General features: G+C 40.5%; 1 non-coding gene across 1 annotated transcript; it reads right to left on the bottom strand.

Annotated features, from left to right (window-relative positions):
- Positions 1-18,962: 18,962 nt before the first annotated feature.
- Positions 18,963-19,069, bottom strand: LOC130468235 (small nucleolar RNA R71). The gene has a single exon (XR_008928653.1). It is a non-coding gene; the product is annotated as a small nucleolar RNA R71 (small nucleolar RNA).
- Positions 19,070-25,031: the final 5,962 nt, after the last annotated feature.

Genomic DNA, 25,031 nt, shown 5'->3' with positions numbered 1-25,031 from the left:
TGGGATTGTCATCAGCTCATCGCTTTTGATGTATTCATGGGCCTTTACCAACGCGCTCCCTAAATTCGTGAAAGATTTCCTTCCCAGGTACTTCTTGAACTCGTAATTGTTCATTCCTCTCATCAGAGCTACCACGGCTATTTATTTTTAAAAATTGGGTATGCTTGTAGATTCCTTGTTGAAACTGGTGAGGTAGTCCCTCAGGGACTCCCAGTTCTTTTGCGTGATTGCCATTAGTTCCCCTGATGTTTTCTTTCTCTGCTATCGACTGATAAACCGGAGCATGAACTCTGCCTCAAACTGTCGGTAATTATATATTGATCCCTTTGGTAATCCTTTGTACCAGCCAGACGCTACTCCCATGAGCGTAGAGGGGAAAACTTTGCACCACATGGCGTCAGAGTCTGTATACAACATCATATGCTGCTCGAACATTGTGCAATGGACCTCTGGGTCGGTTGATCCTTCGTACTTGCAGAGCGGGAATTTTACTTTTTCCATCGATTCTTCTAGGATTTCCAAGCACAAGGGGGAATTTGCTGGTGGAATGGTATAATGGCGCGGTGCGTATCTCTGGGGTGCCTCTCTTGCTTCCTCTCTGACCATGCTTACAGGTTGGCTGCGCAGGGCGACCACCTGATGCCTGCTAGGCTGGGGTTCGGGCTACTCTACGTCATGTCCTCCGAATAGATTTCTTATAGGGAATCTCTTCCTCTTTCCGCCGACTGGGGTTTCCGTTGCTTGACTAATGACTGGCATTATTGTGGTTGTAGGTTCTGCGTTTGTTTTACTTTCTGATTTCAAGGCCGACAGTGCGATCATCACCGCTTGTGCTGTGGCCAACTGTTCTTCTGAGAACTGACTAGTGAGTTCTTATGACATTTGGGTAAGGTTTCTTGTTGGGCTTTGCGGTTCTGCCTCGGAGTCGTCGTCCTCAGCCGTGTACCCCAGGAATTGCAAGGGTGATTCGTATCTTTGTTGCTTGCTGCCGTCGGGGTTTTGCTGAAAACCGACTGGCTTCCTAGGTGGGGGTTGGGTTGTGTTTCGACGGGTGTTATAACTGATTCTCCTTCTAACTATATGGGCTTTAGGGGTGGTGTTGTTATTTTTGCCGCCTGTATGCTTTGTGGGGTTGATTTCGAGGTGTGTTTTTTGCTTTTCTTCTACGAATTCGGCTGTGTACTTTCCATTTCTCTTGTTGATGTTTACGACTTTGGTTTTTTTTATTTTTTTATTTTTTTAGCTGTAGGTTTGATTTGAAGGTAGGGTTCCCCTCCTTCTAGCGCCAATTATTCGGGTAGCGGACTCGGAACAGGAAAGCGTTGACTTGTCTCTGGTACTTGATGTTGACTGTGTCCTGCACAAGGGAAATGTTAACTAGCTTCGGGGGTGATCCGAGAATTACTTCTCAGATGCTTAAGTCAGATTATGTTGATAGCTCTCTAATAAATACTTGTAAGAATGATTGGGTGAGATTACATACCTTTGGCATTGCCTGGGGATCCATATTTTTAGACGGGTCCTCTGTACGGAGAATACGGGTTATTACCCTTCGGTCCTGGATCCTCTTCTGGGATCCGAAAGTTAGAGGCTGACAGCGACATGCCGACTGCAGGTCGATACTCAATCATACCGACTGGAGCCTTGGTCCGCCTTGCCTATTTTGTATCTTTCTTTTTGATATAGGATGTCCTACCGGCTTGGCGGTAGGGCTTCCCGTACAAGTATAACCAATTTTGACTATTGGAGTTCGTGAGTAATTAACTCAATCACTTTGTGCTTTCGAGGTTACACGTTTGATCCCGTCAAATACGTTATGCTTGGACGAGTGTAAATTCTCTTATCATTCGCCCTGTTTTCGGGCGTTGACCTGTATAGCTGGTGATCTGGCTGATCTAAGATATTGGTTCAATATGATTCTTCTTCTTACCAACCAAAAAATAAAATAAAATCAAGGAAGACGTATTCCTCATAGGCCGGTTCAACTTAGGCTTTGCTCTGTTCACCTTATTTCTAATTATTTTAGGGAAAATAAGTTCAGTTAAGTTCATATAAGATAAGTTTAGGAAAAATAAGTGTTGACAAAGTACAATTCAAAACTAAAATAAATTTTGATAAGTTCATATAAGATAAGTTTAAGAAAAATAAGTGAAAATCAGGTAAATAGAATACACCTTAGTAAGAAATTGGGAACCACACTACCTCTCTACTATTCGTTCTATCTATTTGTTTGTTTGTTTTTTATTACGATCCTGTTTGGTTTGGAATTTTTGGAGCAAAATAGAGGTTTTTAATGCAAATTAGTTTGTTGACCACTTTAAAAAGTTAGTAAGTGTTTGGAGTGTTTAGTTAAATATGATTGGTTTCAAAGAGCTTTTTGGATTAAAAAATTAAAAAAACTCAAACGGGATCTATTATGGAAGAGCTTTTGGCTTATAGGTTATTTTATATACTTAAACAACTAACAACTACTCCCTTCGTCTCTTTTTGTTTTTTACGTTTTCCTTTTTGGATATTTCAAAATGTTCTTTACATTTCTTTTTATATTATCACATAAATAACTTATATTCTATCAAAATTTAAGTCCAATTATTATTTTAACCAATTAAATTCATTGGCTCATTTAATCTCTCACACTTTTCCATTGGGACATTAAATTTTTTTCATTTTCCAATATCAAAATTTTGATAAAAGTGAAAACATTATAAATAAACATAATTTATCTTGTTTAAATAAAAAAATTGAGGAATCTCGATGCAAATTAATTATTCGTTAAAACGCGTGAAAAATACAATACGTAAAAACAAAAAGAGACGGAGAGAGTACTTACTAAAAATATTTACACCAACAACTAATACAACCACCATAATCAAACCAGATTATACAATAAATTAGTAAAATCACTTAATGCAAATAACTAACCAACAACTAACAGCTAATTTTCACACATGACTTTTGATCCCAATTAAATTCAAAATGGTTCATACTTCCTCCGATATTTTCGATACAAAGTTTTGAGTTTAACATTGTTCACATCGTGTTATACCTTGACTATGTCCTTATTTTCATACCATGTGCCGACCTTGTAGGTTTTTGAGCTTACAAAGTTCAAATCCAAGATACTTCTTGGCTATTTTAAATGTCATGTAGGTGTTTAAACAATGAGTCTTTGGGAAAATGGGGTCGTTAATTGCAGTTATTGAGCCTCTACGGTGGGACAAGAGACCAAATGTTGGTGTCCATAATATGTTTGGCACAATTTTGGAGATCACAACATAAAGGAGGGATGAAAAGTGACAATATAGATTGGTACTCGACGTCACTTAGTGAGAAATCGAAGACGTATATATCCCTCATTGGTTGGTTAAACTTGGTGAGAAATTGGGAACCACAAACCTCTCTACTATTTGTTCTATTTTTTTTATTTGTTATTATTACGGTCCTATTTGGTTCAAAGCCTTTTGGAGTTAAAAGAGGTTTTAACGCAAATCAGCTTGTTGAACATTTTAAAAAGTTATGAAGTGTCTGGGAATGTTTGTGACAAATAGTATCCAAGCTCGTGTATTTTCATTAATTCTCAACGTAAATACAATATATAATAGAAAGGCTATTTGGGTAACTTAACATAACCAAAACATTACAATATTAACATAATATTCTGAACGTAACATCCCCCTCAAGGTGGACCATGAAGATCTCGAATGCCCATTTTGCCAAGAAAAAACTGAAACTGCATCTTCCTCAAAGCTTTGGTGAAGATGTCTGCCAACTGTACATTCGTTGACACATACGAAGGACAAATAATCCCCTCTTTAATCGCTTCACGAATGAAATGACAAACCGACTCAATATGTTTCGTCCTCTCATGAAATAGAGGACTCTGTGTAATATGTAATGCTGACTTACTATCACAAAACATACTCATACTTTGCTTGTGCTCTACTCCTAGATATCTTAATAGTTTCTTTAACCACTATAACTCACATGTCAATGCTGCCATCGAGCTGCGATATTCTGCTTCTGCAGAGGAACGAAAAACAATATATGTTGTTTATTGATCTTCCAAGACACAAGTGACTGACCAAGTAACACAAACGAACCCGACAACGAACGACGAGTCAATGGGAAACTTGCCCAATCTGAGTCACACCAACCTTCTATCTGCAACGCATTGTCAGAATGTGGAAGAATTCCTTGACCCCAACATTTTTTAAAATAAAGGACCACTCTGAGAACTGCTTCCCAATGCTCCTTCTTCGTTGCTTGCATAAATTGTGACAGAATATGCACCGAGTATGCCAAATCTGGTCGAGTAACTGCCAAGTAAATCACACGCCGAACAAGACGCCTATACTTTTCACCGTATGCTAGCGCCTCCGGACAAGAGGTTTTCGCGTTGTTGACGAACACCACTTAATCAAAAAATATTTATAAACACATAAACTAACCAACTATATGGACTATAGCCGCAAGCATAAGGATCATCCCAAGAGAATGGATGTTTGACTTTTCTCACCAGTTGTATTCACAAGCTAGCTTAATTTGAGTATGTATGTTTGTATGTATAAAGCTATTGAAATAAAACTATAGGAAATATGCACAAGTAAAAGTAACTCTAGAGATTTCGGGAATTGTCAAAGGAATTCGAATCGTGAGTTCCAGAGATTCTAAAAGCTCATGACATGCAACGCCTAAATGAATTAATGCAATGACCAATAAATGGCATCGAACACCTTTCGGTTTCAAAATCTTGTCTAATAATCCTAATCTAGGTTTCGCTACAATCAAGACTCTAAGAGGAACTCAAGAACACACAAGCCAAAGACAATGCAAATCACGAATTACACTTTCGTGCCAACTCGAAACTAAACACTCCAATTTCCTAGAAATTTAGGTTAGCTAATCCTAAACTAACTAGACATGGAATCAAACATCATTTAATCAATTTAATCACACCATCAATCAAAATTCATCTCCAAAATCCCCAATTCTACATCCAAAACTTCAACCCTAACCTTTAGATTATGACTATACTATAAGCATGATTAGAACTAGGATTAAACTAGCACAAAACCTAATCATGAAGCTAATTGAAGAGATTAAACAAATTCAATCAGCCAAAATCAAACATGAAAATAAACCCCAATAATTCACTAAAATTCAACCTACAAAATTAATCCAAAAATCAAAGTATAAACTAATCTAACAAGCAATCAAAGAATGAATAACTAATTAAAGAGAAGAGTAGAAGAGCAATACCAAAATTGACGAGGAACTTGGAACAAAAATGTGAGGAACAAGATCTGAAAATTCCGAAATTAGATGAAATGGGCTACGAATTTGAGGAACAAAAACATAAATTTAGAGTGTTTAATCTAGAGAATTAAAGCTAGAAATATAATCTTAATCTATCCTAAGCTACCCCTATGTTGTTGCTACTATGATCCTCCGTCGTTGTTGCTTTCAATCGTCCAAAATTGGACTCCCCCCCTGCAAATGAGTTGTTCGAGCTAAATATAGCTGCTTCTCCATCCTGATGTGCGTGTGCACAACCTGGGTCAGTGTGCACGCAAAAATCTTCTTTGCGTGCCAACTATAAATCCTGTGCGCGCACACCTAATTATTGCATACTCTGTCTGATTTTTTTGTTATGTGCTCCCACACAGGACAGGTCTGCGCGTGCACACAGGTCTATAGCTGATGTCTTGTTGTTTTGCTGCGTAGCTGCTTCAACTTGCAGGGATGATTGTGCTATGAATGTATCAGGCATCACAATGACAGTATTAACCGTGCAGTGACTGAAGGAATTACGTCCTTCAACTTTTCTAGCAATTACTAAATATAAATAGGAAATAATTCTGAAGATAATAAGTCAATTATTTTAGTAATCATATTTTCTTGTTAAAGAATAAATGTGATTAGTAGGACAATGTTGATTGGGCCTACAACTAAAATATATTAGTCCTATGATGTCACACATTGCAACACTAGTTGAACAAAAGCAAACAAGCCCATTAGTGAGCCTTAAAGGGAAAAGGGATGGAGAATTAGTTCTCCTAATTAACCTAAAACTCCAAGATTATATATGTGATATAATACTGGGTTTTACATACAAAAAAGTTAATCAGTAACTTTGAAACAAAAGAAAACCAAAAACTCTTCCTTTAGAACGCCGCTTAGACTACCACCAAAAGCAAGAGAAGTTTTTCTCTTCCGTTCTAGCAGACGTTGGTGTTCAACTGGTGTTCATGGACTTAATAGAGGAGCAACACTTGGGGCTCTTAGATTTCCGAAGCTTGCGTACAAACAAGAGAACACCTACAAAGGTTATTATTCTTCCATCATAATCAAATTCATATTATTGTTATGCATCCCATGATAGATGCTAAGAAATTATTTCCTGAAATTCCGCTTTATGCATATATGCTATACTACAGTGGTATCAGTTTTAGCCTCTTGCACAATATTTTATGATCATGATTGTATGCAAAGTTATTATTTTGATTCAATTAAGGTAAGATTTATTTATCGCTTGAATTTGCATAATTGATATATGATATTAATTGATTGGAATTTATAAATCGTGATTTATTTAATTTATTCTCAAAGTAAATTTATAAAATTCTGAAATTTTAAATATGAGGCCGAAATAAACAGTTAACGTCACACAAAAGTTTCGGATCTTTTAAAATTAAATTCATTAGATTTTAAATTATTTGTTGGTTAATAAGATTATTCGTGAAAAATTTTGTTAAAAACTAAAGATTTGATTTTTAATTTGTTGAATAAATCTACTGACCATCCCCTTATTTTATACAATAGCCGATTTTTTTTGGTAATTGTTTCACTAGTTTTCCGAATTTTGTATATTAATTATTGAATTCAATTAATTTTTATGTTTAATTCGATTAATCATAAAATTTAAGGAAAACAATTATAATTTCTGACTTTATTTGTTAAAAAAATTCAATAGAACAACCTCATAATTAAATTCTATTTTTTCTGAAAGTTATTGTTATTTTTTTGAATTTTTTGAATAAAATAAGATAATTATGCCTTAATTTTTGAATTATTGTTAGATTTAATTTTAATAAAGATTAAAAATTAGAATCAAACTCCTAACAAACCTAAAACTAAGTTTCAATTTTGTTGATTTATTCAAAATTTTAAGCATAATTCTCAGATTATTAAACCGTAATTAAATTTGTTTTTAATCTTTAAACAAAGGTTGGATAAAGAATAGTTTAAATTGGGTAATTGTTGCACAATTTAAATGAAATTTCCCTCCATGGGTGGGTGACCCCACTTGCGACGGTGGAGCCACGGTGGAGGGCGACTTAGGGCGGTAGACAGGAAAAGGAGACTTTGTGTTACGGTCCGAGTGTTTTTACACCGGATCGTGCGGCGCCTGCTTATGGGGCGGCAAGGGCGCAAGCCTTGTGCAGAAAGTGAATCTCAAGACTCGGGGCACGAGCGGGTGTTTTCTTCAGAATGGGCACCCTTGCCTATTGGCGATAAGAGCGAGGGTCGAGGGTCAAACGGGGCGCTTGTGTGCGCACAGCAGGCACAAGCGGGACCGTCGACGAGAATGTATCTGTTTTGAGGGAGACTTTGTTGGGTCTTAGAAAGCTTAAAAACATGCGACTACACAATATCTATAAAGGCTAGCAACAACGCAAGTAATGAAGCAAAGGCAACTTCTGATGAGAGGCATTGGTTCATACCCCTCATAGAGGTTTATTTTGAATTAGCTAAAACTTGCCAGGGAACACTGGAATTGCTTTAACATAATTCTCTCTAAAGCCTAGGAAACTATTAGAATGATCCTGGAAATAAAAAAGAGAAATACAAGTAAAGGAAGGTTGGATTCTAACATCCTCCCCCACTTAAGCTGTCGACGCCCTTGTCGACTTACAAGAGTTACAAAAGATGAAAGAAAAAGCTCATATTCTAAACTATGTAGTCTTCTCTACGCCGTTGGTTGATGGCGGTTGGTGGAGTCTTCTTGAATCTTGTTGTGTCTTGATAGGTTGGTGAATCTTGTGAATCCAAGTCTTCCTTGTTTGTGGTTTCTGGCTCGGAGCGGCTGGGCTTGAGCTTGTATCTTGATTCTTGTTTCTGATGCGAGGGAGTATCTGAGATGTCACCTTTCTGAGTGGCTCCATCACTCGCATTGCCGAAAGGTATCGGCCCTTCTCTTTTGTCTTTGTGGGAGTACCTATACTTCGAACTAGACAAGCTTGACCACCTGCTACAAACAAAGAATTCAAGTGAGGCATTACAACTGCTTTGCTGGTGCGGAGGAACTGCAATCCGAGTACAAGGTTGAAGTCGTCCATGTTGACGGCAGTGAAGTTCATTTTTCCTTCCCAGTCTCCCAACTTTGCTTCCACCTGTTCTGCCACAACAAGAATCGACTTGGCTTTAGAGTTGACGGATTTCATGCTACCGCCTCCTTTCTTGAGCACTAACCCTAATCTCCGGGTTTCTGCTTCGGTCACAAAGTTGTGAGAGGCGTCGGTGTCGACCATGGCTCGAGCATTCCTCCCATTCACCAGAAGGTCCACATACATCATATCTGTGGAGCCTTCTCTTGTCTTAGGGGTCTCTTTCCCCATTGCATACATCATGTAAACGGAGCTCATTCTGCGGGGCTCATCGTCCTCACTGCTTGCTTCTTGTTCTGTCTCTTTGGGTTTTACTCCACGGACATGGCCGACAACTTCATATGTAGGTTGTCGATCTGCCCTTTTTGTTTGCACTCCCACCATTTGTGTGGGCCTCAACATAGCATATAATTAAGTCTACTAATGTTTCCCAAGGACGTGATGATCTTGGATTCCTTTGTTTATACGGAAGGTGATGACCAGGATTTCTGTGAATCTCCTCCCCCATTTCCTTTCTTGAATCCCCCGAATGAGCTGGACGACACCCTTGAGTCACTTCTCGCACTCTTGGGTGAGCTTGGAGTCGGGCCCTCCAAGCTTGTAGGCGTCCCCCTTGTTCCTTCTTCCGAGCGATGTCCCCTCCCTGCGGAGTAGTCCATTAATCGCTCTGCAGCAGTCATAGAGGCTGAAAGCGTTTCAACTTTCGCCCTCAATACTTCACGCTGCGCCCATTCTTGTAGCCCGTGAACAAAGTTGAACAATCGATCCTTCTCATTCGTGTATCGGATGTCCAACATGCAGGCCGAGTATTCCTTCACATAGTCGCGTATGGAGCCCTTGTGGCAAATCTCCTGTAGCTTCATTCTTGCAACAAACTCGGTGTTCTCGGGATAGAACTGATCTTTGAGTTCGTTCTTGAACTCTTCCCAGGTGTCTATATTTATCTTCCCCTCTTCGATATCGACGTGCTTTGTGCCCACCACAGTTTCGCATCGTTTGACAAATGCATGGTCGCGGTATCCACCTTTAGATTGTCACTCAGTTGACAAATTCTGAAATACTGCTCCATGTCGAAGAGGAAGTTATCAACTTCCTTCGAGTCTCTAGCACCACAGTACTCTCGAGGCTACGGAGGTTTGATCTTCATCGCATCACCTCCACTCGAGTCAATCCTTGCAGCGCGCATCAGGGTCGCGCACTTGTCTTGGGCATCTTCAGCTTGCCCCTTTACAAAACTCAGTTGCTCATGCATCCCTTCTCTTTCTTGCATGAGCTCGTCCACCGTATTCTCGTGTCTCTCTATTTCTTTGGCATGGCCAATCACAATTTCCTTGACTCGAGTCCAGGTTTCTGACTTACCCTCTACCCAGTCTAGTCTTTCTTCGATTGATTCTATCTCAGATTGCTTGCTTGGGTCTCTCGGTGCCTAGGTATGAACTTTGGCTCTGATACCAACTATCACGGTCTGAGGGTTTTGACACCGGATTTTGCGGTGAGCTCTCGCCTATGGGGCGGCAAGGGCGCAAAACTTGTGCAAAAGTGAATCTCAAGGCTCGGGGCACGAGCGGGTGTTTGCTTCAGAATGAGCACTCTTGCCTATTGGCGACAAGAGCGAGGGTCGAGGGTCGAGCGGGGCGCTTGTGTGCGCACATACGGCACAAGCGGGACCGTGGACAAGAATCTATCTGTTTTGAGGGAGACTTTATTGGGTCTTAGAAAGGTTAAAAACACGCGAATGCACAATATCTATAAAGGCTAGCAACAACGCAAGTAATTAAGTAAAGACAACTTCTGATGAGAGGTATTGGTTCATACCCCTCATAGAGGTTTATTTTGAATTAGCTAAAACTTGTCAGTGAATACTGGAATTACAGTAACATAATAATATTCTCTAAAGCCTAGAAAACTATTAGAAAGATCCTAGAAAGCAATAGAAAATAGAAATACAAGTAAAGGAAGGTTGGATTATTATAACACGGTGGCTCACCAGCGGTTGAGCAGCGGCGAACCACGCACGTTTGACGTGTGTTTCTTGTGTTGTTGTCCGTCTGGCCGCGCTGATGGCTCCTGCTGCTGGCGTGGGCTGGTTATTGGTGTCGACCGACGAGGTCACGACTTACTCGGCCACGGATGTTGCCCGGTAGTCCTGGTGGCTGCTAGATGACGAGATGAGTCGGGGGTTTTTGGGTGGGAAACCGCAGCCTTGCTGTTGCATTTGACTTATTAAAAAAATTATAAATAGGAATTCATTATGAAGATAATAAGTTAATTATTTTAGTAATCATATTCGCTTGCTAGAGAATAAATGTGATTAGTAGGACAATGTTGATTGGGCCTACAACTAATATATATTAATCCTATGAGGTAACACATTGCAACACTAGTTAACAAAAGCAAACAAGCCCATTAGTGGGCCTGGTACCGGTCGGCCCTAAAGGGAAAAGAGATGGAGAATTAGTTCTCCTAATTAACCTAGAACTCTAAGATTATATGTGATATAATATTGGGTTTTATGTACAAAATATTTAATCAGTAACTTTGAAAACAAAAGAAAATCCAAAATCTTCCCTTGGAAACGCCGCTTTGACTACCACCAAAAGCAAGATAAGTTTTTCTCTTCCGTTCTAGCAGACGTTGGTGTTAAACTGGTGTTCGTGGACTAAATAGAGGAGCAACACTTGGGGCTCTGAGATCTTCGAAGCTTGCGTACAAACGGAAGAACACGCTAAACAGGTTATTATTCTTCCATCATAATCTGATTCATATTATTGTTATGCATGTGATCCTGTGATAGATGTTAGGAAATCGTTTCCTGGAATTCCTCTTTATGCATCTTTGGTATCCTACAGTGACAATATATCTCTGTGCAATGGCAGGATGAATTTCTTGCCCTTATATAGTTGATGTTGTTACGTGACTGTTATCTTGCTCATATTGTGGAGCTGTTTGCGTTGGTTGTTGATGCTCGTGGCTATGCTATGCTCGTGCTACAATGTACGTACTTGCTGTTGCTCGTGGCTTGCAAGGCTTGGTGAGCTGCTATGCCTGTGTGCTGCTATGGGCAGCAACTATGCTTAGCCTGCAAGGCATTCCCGTGGTGCATCCTATAACATATAATAGAATCGTTCTTGCACACTTGCAATCCTTGTCGCTGCACAAAATTAAGTGTCGTATCGCATTTTAAAAATTTGGATAGCAAATTATTAAAATTTTAAAGCACTTTTATTAAATCGTATAGCATTTTAACAAATCGCAAAGCACATTTATCACCGTCTAAGCATAATATCACATCATTTAACACGTTAAAACTCAAAACGACCCTACCAATATAATTGAGCATAAAAGACACATTTAGAGAAAAAATGAATAAATATACGTAAGGCAAGATAATGTTACGATTAATGCAAAAACATGACAAATGAACTAAAAAAAGCTAATAAAAAGAAATAAAATCCTAGGCTAAGAGCGACATAAATGTCACTCATCACCTGCCCTTATGTCAAAGCCAATTTGTGAATCTGTTCCATAGGAAAGTTTACAGGATTTGCAATTAACAACCCAGTTTCTGAAATAATATTTAAAGCATTTTTTCTCTGGCAGCCATAAAATCCATGGCTAATACGGGCGACCTCTAGCCCTAGAAATACTTTAGAGCACCCAGATCTTTCATTTTAATTATTCACTCAAGTATGCGGTAAAGCTCTCCAATTACGAATTTATTATTTCCTGCAACAATCATATCATCCACATAAATAAGTACACTTAACTGTAGCGTACCCTTGGAAAGAGTAAACATACAATAGTCAACAATTGTTTAAATATGTATGCCTTCAGAGCGTTAGACAACTTCTCAAACCAGCAATGGGGTGCTTGTTTCAAGCCGTACAACGACTTTCTCATTATGCATACTTTAACTAAGTTGTTCTGCTGGAATCGTGAAGAGACTTTAATATAAATCTCTTCCTCTAAATCTCGATGTAAGAACGCATTGTGTACATCCATCTGATGCACCTCCCAATTCTTGATAGATGTAACGCCAAGAAAGTACGAATTGTTGCCATTTTTTCCACCTGAGAAAACGTGTCATTATAATCTAGCCCTTCTTCTTGATGATTTTTCTAGACAGACTAACCTTGCCTTTAAAAGAAGCAAGTTTCCATCCTCGTCACATTTTTCTGTGTACATCGATTTGCTTCCAAGTGATATCTTCCCTTCAGGAAATCTTTCCAATGTCCAAGTACCCTGTTCCTCCAGCGCATCAATCTCATCTTCTATTTCTTTTTTCCAACCCTCAGTTGCATAGCCTGTTTAAATGATTTAGGTGCCTTTTCTACATTTAATGCTGCAATAAAAATTTTGTGTTTTGACGAATAACATTCATAATTAACAAAATATGTGATAGGATAAGGAGTACTTAAGGAGGATGATGTCGTAGGTGAACTTTCAGGAGTAATATATTTTTTCCGTGTTTTATGCATCACACAATCTCACAATTTTTGAGACGAAAACTTTTAATTCTTCCCTCTTCCCAATTCCTTATGCTCCTCCCTCATCTCCGTACCTCCCTGCCCATCTCTTGTTCTCATGCTCTCCTGCACATTGTGTACTGCCCTCTGATTACTCGCATCACGCTGCTGTTTCTCTATTTCTGTCGTACCCATGGTCTGGCCAGCAATGGTAACTAAGCGCTGCTGCTCAATGTCTATCGCAACAACACGTTTCCCAGCTAACCGAACAGGACGCTGCGCCTAGTCCAGAACCTCATGCAGCGCCTCCTGCGCCTCGCCTTAAGGCGCCTCCTGCAGCTCCTCGTCCTGAGCCTCTTGCGCCTCATCCTCAACACGCAGCGCTGCATACTAACTACCCTGTTGCTGCGTACGTAGCCTGCATATCAACAGCTAAAGCTCCAGAGCTCTACTCTCCCACTCCTAAATGCAAGTAATTATAACCATCCCCATCATTCCACACATTAACAACCATCCCATTATTATTTCCCAAACCCATGTTATTTGATACAACCACATACTGAAATACATGTTCATGAAATTTTGCATCACGCGAAACAAAGAACTCGCGTGTCTCTAAATCATACAATTTCCATCCCTTCCATCCAAACGGATAACCAAGAAAAACACACTTTCTACTTTGCGACTCAAACTTGTCACCCTTACTCCATTGATTACAAGCATAACACAAACATCCAAAATACGGATATGCACATAAGAAGACGCTTTATTAAATAACATTTTACAAGGGGTCTTATTATTAAGAGGTGGAGTAGGTGTATGGTTAATCAGATAACAAGCGGCCATAACACGTTCTCCCAAAATTTCATAGGCAAATTACCTTGAAAACGCAAAGCTGTCTCTACATTCAAAATATGTTGATGTTTTCGTTCGAACTCTCCCTTTTTTTTGGGGGGGAGGGGTTTCAACATATGATGATTCAAACAACATGCCATGCCTAAAAAATATCCTTCCAAACAATTACAATCTGTCCCATTTGAAGGAAATATTTCCTTCATCCAAGGTGCATTAAATCTAATACCAAGGTTCAGATTAATTGCGAACAATTAATTCAGTGAGATCAAGTGATCGGAACAGCTAGCTGGAGCAATGCTTCCAATCACTGAGTTCTAATGAATATTAATCTCACAACTTACTCTTGACTGAACCTACAAGGTCACACCAATGGCACGTAACAAATCACCGGATTAAATGAATCGGAAATTCATTTAATATCTTTTTGGGAATTAGTTATGGAAAACGTATTATACGATACGACCTTGCATCGGAATTGTATATCGAATCGCGAATATTCGTAAGCTGGGCGAAACGAATAAATCGTATCGCACAACTGTGAGTCGTCGTATACGAAACGATAAATAATATCCGGAACGATATTAGTCGTGAATACGAAGAGCAGCCCACGAGCCGAATGCACGAAGCATTCGAGGCCCATGGGAGCATGGTGCGCAAGCAACACAAGCACATCAGCGCTGGCCCAAAGCCAAGCGGTTGCGTGTGCGCGTGCAGGCCAAAGGCGACAACGCAACAGCAGCAGCGCGCGACCTATGGCCCAGCTGGCTGCGTGCTCGCTTGTCGTATGTGTCGCGTGGGCTTGCTGGCCGGCCATGGCCTTTTGGCTTGGCCGGTTAGTAAGGTTATTATAATAACCTATACACTCAAGTTTTCCATAACATAATTCAATCCTACTCTAACCCTAGACACTCAGAGAACCCTAATTCTCTCTATGCCTCTAAACTGAGTTCTTTCCAAAAGCAAACACTCTTGATAGATTGTTTAAGCTACGATTATCAAGACGGATCTGATCGTTTCGGTGAACCAAGTAGAGGAACGACAAGTGGAGTTCTAAGTTCGTGTTAGTTGACAGATTAGTAGGGAAAACACGCTTCAAACGTAACTATGCTTGATCTGTGCTTTATACATGTTTCCTGGCTTTGGGAATTGTTTTCGCACATGTTATTATGTTTAACTGTATTCCCCTACAGTGGTATCATGAGCCCTATGTATTCAAAGCATATTTTAGCATGATTTATTTGTTTTTGCTGTTGTCGAATTTTTTGGGAATTTTTGTTGAATTTTCGGATTTATTATGGATTATTGGATGAATTGCGTAATAAGGTCTGATTTAAAAAAGATTCGGTTTTTTCGACTTTCAATTTTCTACCCCTAATCTGATTGAAAACGATTTTCTAAGATCAACTCGTGAGAACGGAATTGCAAAAACAGGCCTCGAAGTGTGGTTTTTTGGGCGTTTTTGTAAATTTTTTAATAAAAATTAAAAGTGTCGGAAAGTAATTAAAAGTTCGACCTAAACAACTCGGAATTGCTTGAAATTGTGACACGATGTCACAAGGTATATTCTTGATATATGGTAAATATTTAAGATTTTTCCGATAAGTATAAACCCTAATTTTGCTTTTCCCCAATTCGTAAATATTAGATCCCTAATTGAGTTTTTAAAATAATTTAGATCTAATAATTCGGTTAATTGGGAAAGGGAATATAATTTCATGGGTCAGTGGCTAATTTTATAAATTATTGGATTAAATTTTTGAATGGTTTCATTAATTTTAATCGCACTTAAACCTAATTATTAAAATCTGAAATTTAAATGTTAAAGAACGATTTTTAAAGTTTTGGATTTTATTATTTAAAAGTTCAAATTTTTAGTTGATTCGTTCGTTCTTAAAATTTGAATAATGTTAGCCTTGATTTAATATTTTACGAAATTGGATTGTTGTTAATTTTAGTAAATCGTAAAAACCGTTGTTTTACGAAAATAAAAATCGTAACTTTTTATGAAAAATAACATTAATGCAAAGTTCGTGAAATTAAAATATTTTTTTAATTAAGTTGGTCCGTAGTACGAACCAAAGGCATGAACAGAAGGGTGGGGTGGACGTGTGGCTCGACGAGCCACGCGGGCTGCCATGCCTGTGTCGAGCCGCAGTGACGCGGGCAGCAGCAAGCGAGCTGCATGCCGCGCGCGCACTGGGCGAGGAAAGGGCGAGCAAGGAAGGCGCCTTGGCTTGACAGTGCTGCGAGCGAAGCAGGGCACGAAGCCTTGCGACGCGCAGCGCAGCGACGAGCACAACGAAGCGCGCAGGGCAGAACAGAGCTGCGGGGACGCGCGCGCCAGGCTGCGGGGTGTGCTAGCTTGCTCGTGTGCCTCGTAGGCCACACACAAGCGCTACGATTGGCTGGGCGCAAGCCTAGTCCTAGCATGAACTTAGACATTTTTCTTGAAATTGTTTATTTCGTTGGGCTTGACATGTTTGCATTATTTTGAGCTAAGGGATATTTAATTTAATATTTTATTTACTTGGGCTGGGGCGCGAGTTTTAATTTAATATTTTATAATTAATTATCCGAAATAATTATTGGTTTGAGTGGGAGCCACTAAATGAAATTAAAATAAAATAATTATTTTTTAATTATTTTCGTAGGTCGCATTATTTTAATTAAATTCAATCTTAATTAGAATAAAGTCTAAGGATTAATAATTTGGAAATTGATTAATCCTTTAGGACGCGTTTATGTGAACGTGAATTTTAATTAATTCACGTAAATACTTGCATAATTATATGGGCCATTCGTTTTAGCATACGAATGGGTGAATGCATAGAATGTATATTTTATGTAATGCAGGTAGTCCAAGTGACTAGTATGGCCATTTAGGATAGTTAAAGACGGTCTGCGAACCGTTCTATCTTTGAATGTAAAGTTTTAAATATGGTCTACGTACCATGGAAATTTTGATGTAATTTATTATTTTCAAGTATTTCTAAGTTTAGAACTTTAAGTTAGCATTTGAACGAAGATTCAAGACGATGACAAGCTAACAAGATGGTGATGAAGATTGGATGCTTCAAGACAAGATGTTTTGGGCCATACTAGTTCACCATTTATTTATGCATTTTGATATATATTATGCTTGAATGCATGTATGTATAATTTGCATGAATAGTTTGTTTCGTATGACTCGATTAGATTAAGTTCACTAAATAATTGATATGTAGGTTTTATATAATGTTTTCACCCCGTCCCTCAGTACTTTTGTGCGTCAAATGAGCTCTTAGGAGCCGTTTTTAGTACTAATCTATGTATTTGAGTGTGCCTTGAGTTTCAGGACTACTTAGTGAGAAATTGGTCTTTTTAGAACCGTTTCAAGATGATTTAGGCCACTACACGATCCCGAGGGGATTCGGGACGATTAATGTCGACTTAAGGGAGCCTTAGATGTTCATGATTGAGCCCCGAAAGTTAGACTCGGTGTTGCGGACATATTTAGCTTTTCGCCCGGAAGATCTCCCATCGCCCACCGGGCGAGCAAGCCAAAGAAATCTCCAGTCGCCCGGCGCCCGACGGGCAGACATCCGCCCGGTGCACACCGAGCGCCCACCAGAGCAGCAGCCAAGAGAGATCTCCACTCGCCCGACGGGCGAGGAGCGCCAGACCGGGCGCGTGCAGATGGTTTCCAAAGTTTCTCCCTCCGCCCGCCGTGCAGACCTGCGCCCGTCGGGCGGCTTTCGAGCGTCTCGCCCGTTGGGCGGTTGGCCGCCCGACCGGGCGACGACAACCCTGGAGCCTTTAGCGCGCGGTTTACTTTAGTTTTATTCCGGTTTTCTCTTGTGTTTTGGGCTAAACTATAAATATAGCCTTTGTTAATTTAGTAGGACATTTTATTATCTCATATGCTAGTATTGTTCTTTATTTCAATCTTTTGTTTTGCCTTAATTATGTTTTCAACCATGCTAATTGCTTTGTTTATTGTTAATATGCTTGAGTAGCTTAATTTCTAGGGTTTAGGGATCCATGATTAATATGAAGGGATATTGAATAATTGTGATTGTTGGCATTGTAATTAATTCCTATTGATTGGTTTATTTCACTATACAATTAGATTTGCGCAGGTTTAATTGTGGTAGTTATGCAATATCAATTTAAGATTCAAGAGATGCAATTTAATGTTTAGGCTTGTGTCAATAGGTGGAATTAGAGTTAATACGTAGCGAGAGCCCGTTAATTCTAAGTCTATGATTAGTATCGATTCGAGAAAGCATGCTAGTCTAATTAATTACCTTGTTGATTATCGTGATTGTTCGTTGTCCTGGATTGTTATTTGTTGGTGAACCTATACCATAGATTCCTTAATATATTGATTCATAATCGTTTAATTGTCTTAGCATACAATCAATCAACCAACTCTTATTCCCAGTAGTCTAGTTTAATTAATTGATAGTAGAAAGAACGCCTGTTTCCCTGTGGATTCGATCCTGACTTCCCTTGCTACCTAGCTAGTGGACCTTAGGTTATTTTTGATTAGGTGATACGACTTTAGCCTGTCAAAATTTGGCGCCGTTGCCGGGGAAACGGTTTTATTTTCTGTTGTTGATTGCTTATCCTAGATTATTGTTTGTTACTACTCAAGGAACTCACGTTTCTTGAGACTGGATCTCACATTGTTTTGTAGTCTTTGTCTATGGCCAGGACCGTAGGTACTAGTAATCTTACTCCATTCGATCCTGAGCCCGAAAGAACCTTTCGTAGACGAAGAACTTTCATTGCACAGTATGGGAATTACTCTGATTATGATCATAATATTGGCGATCTTTTTCCTTCAGATACAGATTCAGTTTCAGAGACAGAGATGGGTGACGAAACTCTACTACCGCCACCTACCCCACGGCTTACAGACTATTCTAAGCCAAGTCTGTCCGTGCTACCAAAGGCAATCATGCCTTCTATTGCAGCTGAGACCTTCAAGATCGAGCCTGCATTGATTAACATGATTGAGAGACGCCAATACGATGGGGAACCAGGTGAAGATCCGAATCTTCACATACAGTCCTTCATCCAATATTGTTCCACCATCAAGCAAAAGGGATTGACTCCGGAACAGACTATGGAGATACTTTTCCCGTTCTCTTTGAGTGGGAAAGCTAAATTGTGGATTAATGGGTTGAATCGGGCGGCTTTGAAAATCACTAATTGGGAGTCCTTGGCTCTTGCTTTTTATGTTAAATATTTTCCACCTGAGAAAACAGCTCGTCTAAGGGGTCAGATATTAGGTATCTCACAACAAGCAGATGAGAGTTTGTTCGAGGTCTGGGAGAGATTCAAGGATTTGCAAAGAGAGTGCCCGCACCATGGTTTGGAAGATTGGTTCTTGATTCAGTAGTTTTATAATGGTCTGGGCAATGAGTCTAGATGTTTGTTAGATTCGGCTGCCAGTGGGAGGTTCATGCAACTTGAGGTGCCTAGAGCTATGGAGGTGATTGAGGAGATAGCCATTCACAATGCCCAGTATGGGAATCCTAGAGGTCTATCTAATAGGGGTGGTAAGCATGATTTAAATTCCATTGAACAATTAACTGCCCAATTGACTGCTTTACACTATAAGTTTGATAATATGCAAGCAGCCAATACTCAATTTGCCCAACCTTCTAGTGTAGCTGCTATGAGTGCTCAACCTGCTACTGTTTGTGAAAGTTGTGGAATGTCTGGTCATTATGCACCGGAATGTAGGAGCTCTGTTGAACAGTGTAACGCATTTCAATCCTACAAACAAAATAACCCATTCTCCAACTCTTACAATGAGGGCTACAAAAACAACCCTCTACTATCCTACAGGAGCAACAATATCCAGAACCCTCACCAAGTTCAACATCCACCACAACAGCCATACCAACCCCCACATCAACAATCCTACCAACCACGGAACAACTACAACCAACAGTCTAGTGGACCACTTGGGTTCCCTAGACAACACACATCACCTCCACCACCACAACCTCAAGCCACACAGCCTGACCCTATGCTAGTAGAGATGAGAAACATGATGCTACAAATGCAAAAATCTCTAAGTGAAAAGGATGCAAAGATCGATGCTCTTACTGCTCACAACAAGATCATTGATACACAGTTGGCACAGATGGCTACTACTATTGCAGCCATACCAAACCCCACATCAACAATCCTTCACAGCCCGAAAATAGGGAGACTGCTAATGCAATTACATTGAGGAGTGGTAGGGATTATGATGGTCCTTCTATGCTGGTTGAGGTTGATTCTGGGGTGTCTGCTAGTGGTCTGGTCAGTGAGGAAATCCCAAAGATGGTTATGGATGGTAAGGAAGCTGAAAAGGTAGTCAATGAGAATGAGGCTACAACTGAGGTTAAGAAGGGGACAAATATTCAAGTACCACCTATTGCACTCCCCTTCCCAAACCGGCAACTCAAGAATAAGCTAAACAAGCAGTATGGAAGATTCTTGGAAGTGGTCAAAAATTTGCAGGTAACGGTTCCTTTTACTAAATTAATTTTAAAGGTTCCTTCTTATGCTAAATTCATGAAAGATATTTTGACCAGGAAACGTGCTTTTTGTGAGATAGAGACTGTAGTTTCACTGAGGAATGTAGTGCTTATTTGCAAAACAAATCTCCACCTAAACTTAAAGACCCCAGAAGTTTTTCCATCCCATGTAACATTGGCACTGTATTTATTGATAAGGCTTTATGTGATTTAGGTGCTAGTGTGTCTGTCATGCCTTTGTCTGTCTGCACTAAACTGAATATGGGTGAGCTTAAGGTTACTAATATCACTCTACAAATGACCGACCGTTCTGTCAAATACCCCTTAGGTGTTTTAGAGGACATCCCTGTTAGAGTAGGTAAATTCTATATACCTGTAGACTTTGTAGTACTAGACATGCAGGAGGATTCTCAAATTCCCATAATCATAGGTAGACCCTTTCTTCACACGGCGGGGGCGGTCATTGATGTTAAAAGTGGGAAATTGACTTTGTCTGTTGGGGATGATAAGGTGACTCTTAATATGAATAGTGCCTTAAAAAGTCCCATGCTAGAGGAAGAAAAATTCTATCGTATAGATGTAGTTGATTTTATTACTCGTGATAACATCTCCCAAGTTCTCGAAAGAGATCCCTTGGAGGCAGTGCTTTGTTGTGAGTCTTCTGCAGGTGATAGCAGTTCTTGGAGTGCTGAAGTGGATGCTCTGGAGTTGGCTCTTAATGGTGGAGAATCTGAGCCGGAGAGCACCAAATTAAAGAGGTTAGTTCGGCCAGTTTGTCCTGTTAAAGAGGTAAAGAAACCCGAACTTAAGCCTCTTCCTGCTAACCTTAAATATGCGTTTTTAGATGATGAACAACTTTGCCCTGTGATCGTCAGTACTGCACTTGATGCAGACTAGTTATCCCAACTTCTTATTGTGTTGAAAAGGCACAAAAAGGCCATTGGGTATAGTATTGATGATTTAAAGGGTATTAGCCCTCACTTTTGTATGCATAGGATACATCTAAATGAAAATCATAAACCATGCATCCAACCCCAGCGTCGTTTGAACCCTGTCATGCAAGATATTGTAAAAGCTGAAGTTATGAAATTGCTTGATGCGGGTATTGTATATGCTGTGTCTGATTCTAAGTGGGTAAGTCCTGTTCAGGTAGTGCCTAAGAAAGGGGGGACAACTGTGGTGAGAAATGAAAAAAATGAGTTGATACCAACTAGGGTAGTCACAGGTTGGCGCATGTGTATTGATTATAGGCGTCTTAATGTTGCTACTAAAAAGGACCATTTTCCCCTTCCCTTCATTGATCAAATGTTAGAAAGGCTGGCCTGTCACAAGTTTTTCTGTTATCTGGATGGTTATTCTGGTTTCTTTCAAATTCCCATACATCCAGACGACCAGGAAAAGACCACCTTCACCTGTCCCTATGGTACCTTTGCATATCGTAGGATGCCTTTTGGTCTGTGTAATGCACCCGCTACTTTCCATTGTTGCATGATGAGTATCTTTTCTGATTTTATTGAGTCTATCATGGAAGTGTTTATGGATGATTTTAGCGTCTATGGTACTTCTTTTGATTCTTGCTTGCTAAATCTGACTAAAGTCTTGAAAAGATTTGAGGAGTGTAATTTAGTCTTGAACTGGGAAAAGTGTCATTTCATGGTTACTGAAGGGGTGGTTTTGGGACATTTGATATCTGATAAGGGCATTCAGGTGGATCGAGCTAAGGTCCAAGTGATTGAACAATTACCCCCTCCAGTTAATGTGAAGGGTGTTAGAAGTTTTCTTGGTCATGCGGGGTTTTATCGCCGCTTTATCAAGGATTTTTCTAAAGTTGTTAAACCACTTACCCAGCTCCTCCTCAAGGATGCCCCGTTTGTGTTTACTGATGCTTGTCTCGAGGCTTTTGACAGGATCAAACAGGCACTGATTTTGGCTCCCATCATTCGTTCTCCCGAATGGGACCTTTCGTTCGAGATAATGTGTGATGCAAGTGACTATGCAGTTGGGGCATTTTTGGGTCAGAGAAAGGAAAAGGTTTTGCATGCCATCTACTATGCAAGTAAGACCTTAGATGAAGCTCAAGTTAATTATGCTACTACTGAGAAGGAGCTTCTAGCCATAGTCTATGCCTTGGACAAGTTTCGCACCTATCTGATTGGGTCCAAGGTGATAGTCTATACTGACCATGCGGCTCTTAAGTATCTGCTCTCAAAGAAGGAAGCCAAGCCCAGGCTTATTCGATGGATACTACTGCTACAAGAGTTTCATCTGGAGATTCGCGATAAAAAAGGGGCTGAGAATGTTGTTGCAGATCACCTGTCTAGATTGAGATACGATGATGGTAAAGTGCCTACACCGATCGATGACTCATTTCCGGATGATCACTTACTTGCACTTGCCAGTCAGTCACCATGGTTCGCAGATTTTGCTAACTACATTGTAGGGAATATTCTTCCGGCCGATCTTACATATCAACAGAAGTAGAAATTCCTACATGATGTTCGGTTCTATTTCTGTGATGAACCTTATTTGTTTCGTGAGACTGCTGAAGGGTTGTACAAGCGTTGCGTTCCAGAATGGGAAGTCCAAGGTATTATCAGTAGGTGTCATTCTTCTCCTTATGGTGGTCACCATGGACCGGCAAAGACTAACGCTAAGTTGTCATAATGTGGTTTTTACTGGCCTACTATGTTCAAAGATGCACAGTCTTTTATTGTGGCTTGTGATGCGTGCCAGAGGGCCGACACTATTTCGAGGAGGTATGAGATGCCACAGAACGAGATTCTTGAGGTTGAGGTTTTCGATGTGTGGGGAATTGATTACATGGGGCCATTCCCATCGTCCAAGGGTAATTTGTATATCCTTGTTGCGGTAGATTATATGTCCAAGTGGGTGGAAGTCGTTGCCTCACCTACTAACGATGCTAAGACAGTCATTTCCCTGTTCAAGAAGATCATTTTTCCTAGATTAGGGGTTCCGCGCGCTTTGATCAGTGATGGAGGGTCACACTTCCATAAGAAGCATCTGGATGCGCTCCTGCGCAAGTATGGGGTTTATCACCGCACTGCGCTAGCCTACCACCCTCAGACGAGTGGTCAAGTTGAGGTCTCCAACCGAGAGATCAAATCTATCCTTGAGAAAGTGGTGGCGAAGTCTAGGAAGGATTAGAGCGATAAGCTAGATGATACTCTATGGGCATACAGAATCGCCTTTAAGACACCTATTGCTTCCTCCCCGTATCGGTTGGTGTATGGCAAGGCATGTCGCTTACCAGTAGAAATGGAGTACAAGGCTTATTAGGCAATCAAACAGCTTAACATGGATGCAAAGCTAGCCGGTGAGAAGCGGTTACTTCAATTGGGTGAGCTCGATGAATTCCGACTACAAGCCTATGATAGTGCCCGGATTTATAAGGAAAAGACCAAGAAGTGGCACGACAATCACATTTTGCATAGAGAGTTCGCGGTGGGCGACAAGGTTCTACTTTTTAACTCTAGGCTTATGTTATTTCCTGGAAAACTTAAGTCTAGGTGGTCTGGGTCGTTCACCGTGACTATGGTAAGCAAGTTTGGGTCTGTTGAAGTAGAGAATGATAATGGTGAACGATTCAAGGTCAACGGGCAACGTCTGAAGTTGTACCATGATGGGGCTATTGTAGGAGTGGTTGAGGTCCATCACCTCAATCCCTCCACCTCTAGACTGCATATTCAAGGTAACAAGGTCGTGCGGGACCTAGAAATAAACCAGCGCTTTGCGGGAGGCAACCCGTATTTCATTGCTTTCCATAGTGTAGTTCTATTTTGTGTGCTTTGTAGCTTATTCTTTGCCTTAGAGAGGTGAGGAGAGGGTATTTTCACTACTTTGGGCGTTTGATGTTGTACAGGATTGGCTCTTAAGTTAAAAAAGTTAGAAAAATGATGGAAGAAGGACGTTCGCATTTCGCCCGTCGGGCGAAGGCCGCCCCGACCGGGCGCGTGTCGAAAGAACTCGCAAGGTTTCTCTTCGCCCGGCGGGCAGCCTGACGCCCGACGGGCGGCTCATTACGAGGATGTGTATCTGATCGCCACCCGCCCGACGGGCGAGAAGCGCTCGACCGGGCACGCGTCGAAGGAAAAAATGGCAAGATCGCCAACCGCCCGACGGGCGAGGAGCGCCCGACCGGCCGCGCGTCGAAAACATTGCCAGAGTCGCCTTTCGCCCGACGGGCGGGAGTTGGCCCGGCGGGCGAAAGGAGAAAACACGAATTAAAGAGCACGGATCTCCCCTTTCCTTCACACTTTCCTCTCAATCATTTTCTTCATTCTCTCACATACTCCATTAAACCCCAAACCCTAAGAACTTCAAACCTCCATATCTCCCTCATCTCTCACCCAAATTCATCAATCAACACACCAAAATAATCCTCATAACATCCTCTTCAACCTCCATCAAACAATTTTCACCCTTTCTCACTCCCAACAAAAACCCCAATTTTCACCAAAATCTCAAAAAAACTCAAAACTCTTCAACAATGGGTTCAAGGCCAAAGAGGACTTGCACGGGAGCAACAAGGAGACAAGAGGAGGCTTCCACAAGCCGTCCACCACCACCACCTCAGTTTGCACCGGATTCGGCTTTCCCGAACATGATTCTTACTATTGAGGAGCAACAAACCCGTCTTGCACACCTCAAACTCCGGAAGGTAGTCCCTACTCGATTTATTTGTCAGAAAACTTTGCATGATATGGGTATTGAGAGGGATGTTAGGAGATTATTTCATGGGGTGGGTATGAAGCACATGTTTTCCATGGTTAGGTTGACATTTAGGG

This window comes from Spinacia oleracea, chromosome 2, assembly GCF_020520425.1.
Source record: "Spinacia oleracea cultivar Varoflay chromosome 2, BTI_SOV_V1, whole genome shotgun sequence".
In the NCBI taxonomy this organism is placed as follows: Eukaryota; Viridiplantae; Streptophyta; class Magnoliopsida; order Caryophyllales; family Amaranthaceae; genus Spinacia; species Spinacia oleracea.
The sequence above is the reverse complement of the archived record's forward strand: the minus strand, read 5'-3'. Positions and strand labels throughout refer to the sequence as shown.